The sequence below is a fragment of the Rhinoderma darwinii genome, chromosome 3 (assembly GCF_050947455.1).
Source record: "Rhinoderma darwinii isolate aRhiDar2 chromosome 3, aRhiDar2.hap1, whole genome shotgun sequence".
NCBI lineage: Eukaryota > Metazoa > Chordata > Amphibia > Anura > Rhinodermatidae > Rhinoderma > Rhinoderma darwinii.
Window position 1 is genome coordinate 172,644,112 of NC_134689.1, and position 12,950 is coordinate 172,657,061.

Genomic DNA, 12,950 nt, shown 5'->3' on the forward strand with positions numbered 1-12,950 from the left:
CCAGCCCCAAAAACGCAACAAAAATGCCACAAACCAAAATGTTGGGTATGTAGGCGTTCTCATATTTTAACATAGTTTTAAACTCCTTAAGAACATAGCTGTATGATGGTTTGTTTTTTGCAGGACGAAGTGTATTTTTTAATGTACCATATTATGTACTGAGAAACTTAGTGGAATGGAAAGAAAATATTCCTCCCCTCTCTTTTACAGCTTAGATGCCGCAATCGCTATTATTTGTGGCATCTGAATGGTTAAATGGCTGGGATCTAATTTATCTCCGATCCCGGGCGTTAGAGTAGGGTGTCAGCTGTAATACACAGTTGACAACCGCTATGTATGTAACCGCATCAGCTCCTGAGCCCACTACATACTTCTTACCCCTTACCATGATGTACATGTACGTGGTTTTCAGGGTTAAAAATACATCTCACAGCAGCGTTTTTTGGGCAAAACAAACAAAAACCGCCACAAAAGAAGATATCGAAAACATAAGAAAACACAGTGTGTGAAACCAGCCTTCGGGTATGTGCACACGTAGTGACCAAAAACGTCTGAAAATCCAGAGCTGTTTTCAAGGGAAAACAGACCCTGCTTTTCAGACGTTTTTTGACGAACTCGCATTTTTCGTGGCGTTTTTCGCGCCGTTTTCGCGGCGTTTTTTACGTCCGTTTTTGGAGCTTTTTTCATTGGAGTCTATGAGAAAACAGCTCCAAAAACGTCCAAAGAAGTGTCCTGCACTTCTTTTGACGAGGCTGTATTTTTACGCGTCGTCATTTGACAGCTGTCAAACGACGACGCGTAAATAACAGGTCGTCTGCACAGTACGTCGGCAAACCCATTCAAATGAATGGGCAGATGTTTGCCGACGTATTGTAGCCCTATTTTCAGACGTAAAACGAGGCATAATACGCCTCGTTTACGTCTGAAAATAGGTCGTGTGAACCCAGCCTTAGGCTGTGTTCACATCAGCGTTGGTTTCCGTTCATGGGTTCTGTTGCAGCTTTCCGTCGGAGGAACCCATGACCGGAAAGAAAAAACGGAAGTCATAGCTTGGAATGCTTCCATTTGTAATGGAAGAATTACCATTGAAATCAATGGTCTTGCAAACAGAAGCTATGGTTTCCATTTGCCTTTCCGTTCATGGGTTCCTCCGACGGAAAGCTGCAACTGAACCCATGAACGGAAACCAACACTGATGTGAACAGGCCCATAGGGGGTAATTCTTTTAGAAAGAGGTAATAAACATAGGCATATTTTTTAATATTGGAAGAAAACCATAACGGAAACCCACGCACACACACACATGAAAAATAAGCAAACTCCATGCAGATGTGACCTGGTTGGATATATTCTGCATTAGCTCATTTGAGGCACAACCATGCCTTCATCAGTTATGTATTTAACTGAGGAAAAACATGGCACCTATAACAATGCATTTTCATTAAAAAAAAGAATGCTGGTCCATTAACTGCTGTTGTTACTCACCAAAGGATTAACCCTGCCAACATAAATAAACAGGTGTCTGGCTTTCAGTATACTCAGCTGTAGTCAACTAACATGAACGTGCTGGATGCTGGAACACTACATTACAGTATAAACAGCCAAGAAAATGAACTTACCATCAGGATCCTTCAGCACATCAGGTCCACGAGAATATAAATGCTAAAATTGTGCGACCAATAAAAACATCAATACAATAGGCACGGAGATATAATAGCAACATCTACGCTCTACACCAAAGATGGACATATACACACACAGGGAACACATATACAAAGAGTCAATTCATCATCAAGTTTGGAAATAAAAAAATTGCTTGATATTGTCTAAGCTGTGCATATGTTACACAATGTAATACATCACAAAGGGTTGTCTTTTCATAAAAAATAGTGTGCCCAGCTATCTTGTTAACGTCTTAAAAGGGGGGTAAACTCGCACGGTTCCTCCCCTTACAGAAAATTGTGACTGTACCTTTAAATCTTTATATATCACTTAAAGTATGTTATGTTGCCGTGTATGTACATCTTATGTCTGAAAGTGTATATTGTTCTCTTCGCATTGGTGTGTTTGTAATGTGTTGCCCATGCTGATGGGGAACTGGCGGCCATTAGTACGCAGCTGCGCCGCTAACACTTGCCATCGCTGTTAGAGGAGGTGCCCACGCCGAGCCCAGCAGTGATGTAAGGGAAAATGTTGAGGCAATGTGTTGTGCGCTTGTTAGGAAGGACCAGTAAGAGCTATTGAGGAGTTATAAGAGAGTGTGTTTTCGCCATTTGGAGAGAGTGCAGCTAGACCGTGTGTTGTGCTGTTGGACCGTGTGTCTGCTGAAAGATTTTGGTTGGGCCCTGTATCTGGGGATCCTGGAGCTACTATACATGCAGTTAGGTCCTGACTTCGGCCCCAGTAAGGTTGGCATTAAGCTATAAAGTGTAGTGATGGGAAGCGGAGAGGAGAGGAGATAAGAGCAGAGTGGACCTGAGGAGACATCATAAAGCTGTTGACAGCTCCGCAGCAGAGGCCTGAAGTCCTGTAAGTCCCAGAGGGGTGATGTACCTGGGAGTTCATGTTTGTGACTGGGAGAGAAGCCATGAGTGGTGAGAAACGGCTCTGATTGGGAGCCATTGTTGGGTCTGTGTGGGGTTTGATTAGTCAACCCCTGGGAAAATGTTAGAACCACGCTTATAGGGAGGTGGTTACCTTGAGGCCTAGTGTGTATCCTGTAGCAAGCGGACATAGGCCTGTGAAGTAACTGAACTGGGGTCTGTGCAAGGAAGTGAGATGCCTTTAAGAAGTGTGGACTAGTGGAGGATAGTGGGATAAAGTCCAGCCACACAAGTGCGAAAAGTCAAGGTAAGTGGTAGTGAGTAATCCCTCTTCTCTTTTATGCTCTATTCTACAAGCAAGATACTGTATTGTTACTATTAATGCCATTTTATCATCGTAAGTAAAGTTAAGCGATCCTTAAAGAGACAGTACCCCTTTTCGAACAAGGACTTGTACTGGACTGTGCAAACCACCTAGTGGTCTCGGACCATACTCTCTAACACTCTTGTTGCGCTGAGTGTCGCGTGTTGTGTATGTTGCACATTCACACTGAAGAGTGGGTGAGCTATTTCATGAGAGGTAGTGGAGAATGGCACATTTAAACTAAGTGACTGGCACACTGTTATGTAGCAGATAAAAACGTCTTATTCAACTGCAACTGCCTCCTCTACTGTTATCATTCCATCTATTGTGATCATCTCATCATTTCTCATTTATAACTCTACTTCTATTTAATATAAAAGAGGAGTCGCTATTAACCACCACCCCGGTTTACAGGCTATCCATCCTGACTAATAGAAGGGGGTGGGTCCTGAGCAAGGAACCCCTCTATGATGCCCATATACCGCTTTACATATAGGTAGATTACTTTTCACATAGAAGCAATACAACTATATTGCAGAAAATGTTTGTCCAACGTGTTTTACTTATACAATCACATAAGTACATAGTGTAGAGGGAGACATATGGGATAAATAGCACTACTTCACCCCGTTCCATTCCCTGTTGGAGAAAAGGGTCGCATGACCTACAAACTGGTTGCCTTCTCTTTTGCTTGCTAAGACTAGAGGGGACGCCATGACCACTGAACACTATATATACATAAGCTTATTGAAGTCCGTGCATTTTCACTTAGGTAAATGAACGGACTCAATAACTTGACAATTTGTTAACATCGGTCCCGCTCATTTCACATTTGAACAAACTCTAGTTCACTGCTGCTTGAACCAGCCAACCCAGGCTCCAACTGCTGCCTCCATCTCCATGGTGACCTAGCGGTGTAATGTGATGCCGATGTTGCGTCACTACGTAATACAAATTTTCTTAAAAAGCTAGGTGGGAGTCTTCAGGCCCCACCACACTTTTAAAATATGTTTGCTGTGTGCTGTGCTTGCATGGAAGAAGGGAAAGCCGGCAAGGGGAGCCAATTCATTCTGCTCTCAATAGCAAGATATCGTGAACTGGTCAAGTGGTAAGTGATAACCAGCAATAATGTATGTGTGTGTGTGTGTGTGTGTGTGTGTGTGTATGTATATATATATATATATATATATATATACATATACATATATATATAAACTACCGTTCAAAAGTTTGGGGTCACCCAGACAATTGTGTGTTTTCCATGAAAACTCAAACTTACAACACCGTTCAAAAGTTTGGGGTCAGCCAGACAATTTTGTGTTTTCCATGAAAACTCACACTTATATTTTTTCAAATGAGTTGCAAAATGACTAGAAAATATAGTCAAGACATTGACAAGGTTAGAAATAATGATTTTTATTTCAAATAATAATTTTCTCCTTCAAACTTTGCTTTCGACAAAGAATGCTCCATTTGCAGCAATTACAGCATTGCAGACCTTTGGCATTCTAGCTGTTAATTTGCTGAGGTAATCGGGAGAAATTTCACCCCATGCTTCCAGAAGCCCCTCCCACAAGTTGGATTGGCTTTATGGGCACTTCTTGCGTATCATACGGTCAAGCTGCTCCCACAACACCTCTATGGGGTTGAGATCTGGTGACTACGCTGGCCACTCCATTACAGATAGAATACAAGCTGCCTGCTTCTTCCCTAAATAGTTCTTGCATAATTTGGAGGTGTGCTTTGGGTCATTGTCCTGTTGTAGGATGAAATTGGCTCCAATCAAGCGCTGTCCACAGGGTATGGCATGGCGTATCAAAATGGAGTGATAGCCTTCCTTATTCAAAATCCTTTACCTTGTACAAATCTCCCACTTTACCAGCACCAAAGAAACCCCAGACCATCACATTACCTCCACCATGCTTGACAGATGGCGTCAGGCACTCTTCCAGCATCTTTTCAGTTGTTCTTCTGTGTGATCCAAACACCTCAAACTTTGATTCGTCTGTCCATAACACTTTTTTCCAATCTTCCTCTGTCCAATGTCTGTGTGCTTTTGCCAATATTAATCTTTTCCTTTTATTAACCAGTCTCAGATATGGCTTTTTCTTTGCCACTCTGCCCTGAAGGCCAGCATCCCGGAAATTTCTAAGTGACCCTAAACTCTTGAACGGTAGTGTGTGTGTAGTATATATATATATATATATATATATATATATATATATATTAAAAAAAAAGTGTATATATATATATATATATATATATATATATATATATATATATATATATATATATATATATATATATAAAATCACACACTGTATATGAGAAGGGGTAGGTGAGAGGTGGTTGATGTTGTTCTTTATGATTAAAGGGCATCTGTCACCAGATTTATGCGGCCCTATCTCAGGGCAGCATAAAGTATTGACAGACAACCTGCTTTCAGGGGTCTGTTACTTGTCAATATTGTGTAGTTTTCATAAAATTACTGTTTACCAGTTGCAGCACAAGCTGAGCGTTTTTGCATATGCTCGTTTTTCCATATGTTACCACATATTCAAAATTGCAACATTACCTATCGCATGGCTTATTACGCAATTTTAAACCCCATTGTAGTCAATGGGATGTGTGTAGACATGCATATTTTAATGAATTAAGTATGTATTTCATGTCTTTTTGGTGTCATTTTTAGGCTGTATGTCTTCGTAAAATAATGTCGGGAATGAGTTTTAGAAAACCAGCAAGTAATAAATGGATGAAATTACTGAGTAAATATTGCTGTAAATACGGAACCAAATATTGATGAAAATGTACGCACTGACAAAATACTGAACAAATACGGTTTTTAAAACACAAGTACATACGGACAATAAGTGGCGTATTTGTTCTCCTTATATCGCTCCGTTTCATTTCTGTATTTAAATACGCTCACCTGAATGAGGCCTTATGTCTCTTTCTCACGGTAGTATTTTGATCAGTATATTGCATAAGTATTTGTAAGCCAAAACCTGGCTTTGGCTTTCAAATACTTTAGCCAAATATTGACCAGAATACTGCCGTGTGAAAGCAGCCTAAGGCTTCATGCACCCGGCCGTGCCCGTAATCACAAATTAAGGGAGCACGGCCCGTAATAATAGAAAAGAAGGACATGCTCCATAATTCCCAGCGCGGTTCCGTAGCGATATAGAAAGGTGTCCGTGGCCAATAGAACCGGGCGGGTCCGTCACTGCGGACCGTATTGCGGTCTGCAATTACGGAGTTTTTTTTACGGTTGTGTGCATGGGTCCTTAGGGTGCAGTCACACATGTACCGTTTTTGACTTGTATTTCCGCAGCGTAAAATATTCCACAACTCAGGCAGATTTCTCAATTTATTGTCTTGCAAAATATTTCTCCCATAGGCTTACATTGTAAAGTTTTCCACAGAACATTTTCACGCTGCGGTAATACAAGGCAACATGTGACGACACCCTAATTGAAAGATTTGTACCTCTTCTGTGTTTTAGACCCTTTCCTGGTTTTGGCCTCTTTCATACGAGCATTGTAATGGATTTGCCTGATACAGCTTCTTTGTCGACGCCCGTGGTTAATCAGCCTGCATCTGTGCCTAGGTCTGTTAGAGTGACTCGATCTGCTACCAATCAGGCTGGGAGGCTGAGGAGTGGGAGAACCTATCACAGCCTGGCCAGACGGAGCTAGCTCCCGCCCTCTGCCTATTTATACCTTCATTTCCTGCTCCTCCAGTGCCTGTGATTCTTTCCTGTTTCCTGGCTCTGCTGCTCCTGCTATTATTATTGACCTTGCTTCATTTGGACCCTGGCTTTACTGACTACGCTTCTGCTCTGCGTTTGGTACCTCGTACACTCCTGGTTTGACTCGGCTCGTTCACTACTCCTGTTGCTCATGGTGTTGCCGTGTGCAACTGCCCCATTTCCCTTAGCTTCTGTGTACCCTTGTCTGTTTGTCTGTCGTACACATATTGAGCATAGGGACCGTCGCCCAGTTGTACGCTGTCGCCTAGGACGGGCCGTGCAAGTAGGCAGGGACTGAGTGGAGGGTAGATTAGGGCTCACCTGTCTGTCTCCCTACTCCGTCATTACAAGCATATTTGACATGCATATTACATCCGTTTTTTGCAGACTATAATATGGAGCTAATGCTAATCATCTAGGCTATTCTCATGAGCAATAAAATACGCACATTTTTACAAAAATGCTGCATACACTACTTTCATCCATATTGTGGATGACAAATGCCCAGTCTATGGGGAATGATTAAAAACGGTTTCATCCGTATTTGGTCCATATGTGATCCGTATGTGATTTGTATGTCATTGTCTGAAAGAGGCCTTGACTTAGGCCTCATGCACACATCCGTTGCCCGTCGTACAGCCGCTAATGACGGATCCCTGAAACACGGACCGCACACAGATGGCTCCCGTGTGCAGTCTGCTGTTTCAACAGACCAAATGAATGGAATGACTGAGACTGTTCCGTCAAAAACGGACAGGAGTAGGACCTGTTCTATTTTTGTCCGAATGGCCACACGGTTCCATTAAAACAACGGAAGTGTGCATGGCTGCACTCTCTGCAGTGTTTTTTGTAAAACACTGCGAAAACCGCTTTCTCTGCCACCCATTGATGTCAATGGGAGGTCAGGGACGGAGACGCCTCAAGAAAGAGCATGACGCTTCTTTTTCCCGCGAAAATGGTTTATGTTGACGCTATAATACATCCCTTTGAGTCCTTACCATCAGAAATCAGAGACACGTCTGATTATTAAAATAGGTAGGGACTGAAATGGACGACACGATGCATTTGGGCTCAATTGATGTAGAAGCTCTTTATAGCTCAATTCACCATCATCTTGGATTAAGAGCTACTAAGTCTTTTCTAGATGGTAGGGATGTTCATCTATGGCCACACAATGAATTTGTACTGGAACTTCTAGAATTCAATCTTACCAAAAATGTCTTCGTCTTTGATGGCCACTATTACCACCCTGGTGCGTCTTCATATGCCAATTTGCTCCTGTGCTGGTGGGAGGCAACTGTCATTTTCTCAGAGGATCTCAGCCATTGGCAGGATACCATTTGCCTCTGGCTGAGATTCATTGATGACATCTTTATTTTGTGGAAGGGCATGAAGGAGACTTTTATGGAGTTTGTTAAAATTATTAATTCCAATGACATTGGTCTAACATTTACTGCTACAATAGAGGAACAATCTATAGCATTTTTGGACGTCCTGATTGAACGTGACCAAAATTAGTACATTAAAATAGAGATGTTCCACAAGCCTACTGCAACTAACAGTCTCCTGAGATGGGAGAGCTCTCATCCTTATTCCCTTAAAAAGGGTATCCCTAGATGGCAATACCTCTGTCTCAGGAGAAACTGCACGAAAACCTCAACATTTGTAAAACAGGCTCGCGATCTTCGCACACGATTTAGGAACCGGGGGTATCCAGATCAAACCCGTAGAGAGCCATTAGTAAAGAGAGGAAGCCCCTATTGACTCCTAAAGTGAATACTAAGGAAGTTAAACAATTTTGAGTCATAGGTGTATATGATGCGGCACATACCGAGGTTACATAGTTATTCCAAAATATGATCCAAACAACAAAATTATGTGGAAAAAACTCCAACAGAATATCCAACCTATATACCACCACACGTTAAATAAATTTAAAATATGCATTTTATTTTATCCATTAAAAATACCAAATAACAAACAGACAGATACATACAAAAAAGAGCTGGATCATACTGGGTGCGATGCAGTTATTACAAGGCAAATGTGGGATGCAGATGCAATTTATAGCAAGGAACTACCCTAAAACTCCCCTCATCATAGTTATAGGACATACCTAACATTTCTTATACCACTAAAAATCACAGTATGCATTTTATAAAAAGTGGAATAAAAAAAATGCGTAGAGAAAAAAGTATGGAAAAAAAAGGGTTAGGCTTAGTATATAGGAGCAAAGAGGAACAAGAAGCAACTGCTGAACTACAGATGCTAAGTGAGTAAGATGGTAGTAACTGACAGTCAAGCAGGGATACTCGTCACTGGACGGGCTCACCAAAACACCAAGTAAACAGAGTATGAACCCAGACGCCTCATGAATGTCCCTGTCCCGCGAGTCCATGCATCTTTTAATACACGACAATATCTTGCTGGCCTTTGAAGTCTATGTTCGTATAGGTATCTGTGGCAGCTCCGACAGCAGTAAGGCAGGCTCGGCTGGGACTAGGCAGAAGGTAGACGTCAGGCTAGGTGAAGCAGGTCAGACGTGGGATACAGCACGACACGACTTTGGCACAGCACAGTGCTCGACCAGGATGGTATGCAATGCAAGGAACAGGAACAAGGAACACACTAGGAGGCCATCACATAGACAAACTTAGGAAACAACAACAACGCTCAGGCATAGAAGCAGGGGGCTGGACCCCTCTTATAGTCCAGGGTACTCACGGGTTCCAGTCATCAGAAGTCCGGTGCGCAAGCTGCCCCTTTAAGAGCGGGCACGAGCATGCGCGCGCACCCTACGGGATCTGGCTGAGGTGAGTGGACACGAGCGCTGGCGTCTCCTGAGGAGGCTGGGGCCAGCGCTTGCCGACTCGTGGCTGCGGCTGTCAGGACGAGGTTGGAGCCAACGGCCCGCAGCCACGGACATTACAGTAATCATGACCTCAGGAAGGTTCTTACCCCACGACCACAAATCACTTTCGTAAAGGGAGAAGTTTGAAAGATCGACTAGTTAATAGTCACTTCTCTCTTCCATCACAAGATAATTCGCTCAGACGTAGACTTTTGGGCACATTTGTATGTGGTACATGCATTGCGTGTGACAAAATCCAACCCGCTTGATCGTTCTCGTGTTCATCCACTGGGGAGCGATTTGAAATCAGGAACTTCATAAATTGTAAAAAGAAAGGTTGTGTATCTTGCCCAATGTGGGTGTTCCCTGGACTATGTAGGGAAAACGAAACTTGAGTTTCGCCGTAGAGTTAGGGATCACTTCAATGACATAATAAATAAGAGGCATACATCAGTTTCAATACATGTATATCTAATGCATAAAGGAGATCCCAAATCAATGAGGTTCATTGGTATTCAAGCTGTTCCCCAACATAGCAGGGGAGGTGACTGGAATAAAAGAATCTTACAGATTAAAAGTCGGTAGATCCATAGAATTAAATTAATTAATCTGAATCAAAACTTGAACTTTAGTTGCTTCATTTGAACATGGACGATTGATCCACTGTCTTTGTCCTCTCATTATTAACTGAGTCCATGTATAAGTGCTGCGTTGTAGTTTTGAAGATTGCAGTTTACACAAACTTGGCATGTTAAAATATGAGTCTGATGGCTTTACTGGAGCAGATAGTGGAGCTGATGCATTATGCACACTCCATCAGTGATATGCTATCTTTTTGCCCCAGATTATTCATGCCTAACTAATTGGAGGTATTAATATATATTCATAATACTTCTTGCCCCATTTCTTCTATGCCAAACTATTCTGAGACATAATAATATGTACACACTGTAGCACGGAGCGCTCCTGTGCTCTCGTCTCCTGATCTGACAGTCAGCTGGTTATGCATCGGAGCCAGGGAACGTGCCAAAAATTACTTGCAATTTTTCAAATTAGGCCAGGATCACACAATCAGTTTTTGGTTCAGTTTTTTTTAGCCAAATACAGGAGTAGACACAAAAAGGAGATGCTTCAATATTTTCTTAATACCCTTCTCCTGTTTGGATCCACTTTTGTCTTTGGCTCAAAATACTGAGGCAAATTTGCAAAAGTGTGTGTGTGATCCTGGCCTTAGAGCATGCAGAATTTTCGTCAAAGAATGCAACATGTGAAAAACAAGTTTATAAATTCCCATTCGCATCTGGCCACTGTGGAAAAACACTGTATTTTAAAAACTGCAATTCGTCATTGATGTGCAAACCAGATGGATATTTATTGATCTAGTTTGCAAATATATTTATTTGTGAATATGATAACAATAGGGTTTTTAGAATATTTTACTTGATGCTTAAAGAGAACCTTTCCCCTCCCCAAACATGTGCAGCTGACTTATAGGAAAGGCTTCACAAACCCTGTCTCACGTAAAGTAATTTTTCTAACTCCCTCCGTTAATAACATATCGGTGCCGTTATATTTAGCGCCCAATATGTAAATAAGCCCCTGAACAGTCAATGGGGCGTTTCTAACTAAGGCCTTATTTAAACGAACGTGTGCATTTTTCGCACGTAAAAAACGCAGAGTTTTGCGCGTGTTGCAGTTACGTGTGTCATCAGTGTTTGGGGCTTGTCTGCGTTATTTTTGCACGTATGGCTTCCTTATGTCACGTGTTTTTGACGTATGTAAAATGAAATTAAGGTGGTTTTATTTTTCTCTTCATTTCTTGAGCAACTGTTGCGCGAATCAGGCACAGCACACGGATGTGCGTCCGTGTGATGTCCGTGATTTTCACGCACCCCCTGACTTCAATGAGTGCGTGATGCACAAAAAACACTCAAGTATAGGACATTCAGTGAGTTTCACGCAGCGGACACACGCTACGTGAAAAACACGGAATGTCTGAATGGCCCCATTGACTTACATAGGTCCGTGCGATGTGCGTGATTTTCACGCGCGTATCACGGACGTAAAATACGCTCGTGTAAATAAGGCCGTGATCTCTTCGCTCTGACACTGTCCAGTCAGCTGCGGACAGTGTCAGGGCGGCTAGCGCTGTGTTCTCTCCCTCGAGAACACACACAGACTTGGCGATTGTGACAGACTTGGCGATTGTGCTGCAGATAGCGTGGGCGCACGCATGCACAGCCGTTCGCGTGCACATCGACGGATGTAAGTAGATCTCCTCCTCGTCTCCTTCTTCTCCTCGTCTCTGCTTCTCCTCCTCGTCTCTTCTCGTTTCGTGGTGGCGGGAGTGGTGACGTCGATGTGCGTGCGAATGTCTGTGTGTTCTCGCAGGAGGGAACACAGCGCAAGCCGCCCTGACACTGTCCGCAGCTGATTGGATAGTGTCAGAGCGGAGACATCATGCCCCCTTGCCTTTTAGTTAGTTAGAAATGCCCCATTGACTGTTCAGGGGCTTTATTTACATATCGGGCGCCAAATATAACCGCACCGATATGTAAATAACGGAGGGAGTTAGAATTTTTTTTTTACGTGAGACAGGGTTTGTGAAGCCTTTCCTATAACATGCTGCACTCAGCTGCACATGTTTGGGGAGGTGAAAGGCTCTCTTTAAAAATGTGACATTTTAACAAAAACGGAAGCAACTGCTTTGTCAGCAGGTTATATGTTAGGGTATGTAAAAAAAATAAATCCTTAAAATATACTGTATATGGAAATTTTACTTGGACAAGTGCATAATAAGGTATGTTCACTTTGAAACACCCTGGATACCATCCTTGGAGGGTTGGCGTGGCTCAAGTAAATATAGAGTATACACCAACCAATTAACCAGCATATAATTGAACTTCTGTCTTCTTTTTATGTGTTCTCTTGTGACCCTGCTCTAAAACTCCCCTCAAAATAGATAACCCTCCAATTAATTTGTTATTTTATCCCTGGTTTGTCTCTACAGCAGAAACATATGCATACTAAACCTTATCTTTGTAGAAATTAATTATATTTGGCTTTATAATGTAATAATCCATCCATTGCCTCCATATCACTGCTTACCTCAGCTTTATTCCATCTCCTCCCCACGGCCGTCTGTTTGGGGAGTGGGGGGCTATTTTAGTGATCAGTAGGGTCCCATCAGAAAGACCCCACCAATCCACCATTAGCATAAGTGATAGAGAAGATGCTAGCAGCACTGAACAAGCCAAAAATACATGGTGCACGCCTGGGGGGTACCAGGTTCAAAGTACCTTAGTAATCAATACAAAGTCTAACGTCAGGTAGCACTCAGTGAACAAATTGTTTTGCTTATTCCAAAAGAAGCAACGTTTCAGCTCGCTATGAGCTTTTTCATACTGCTTGGAAAAAGCTCATAGCGAGCTGAAACGTCGC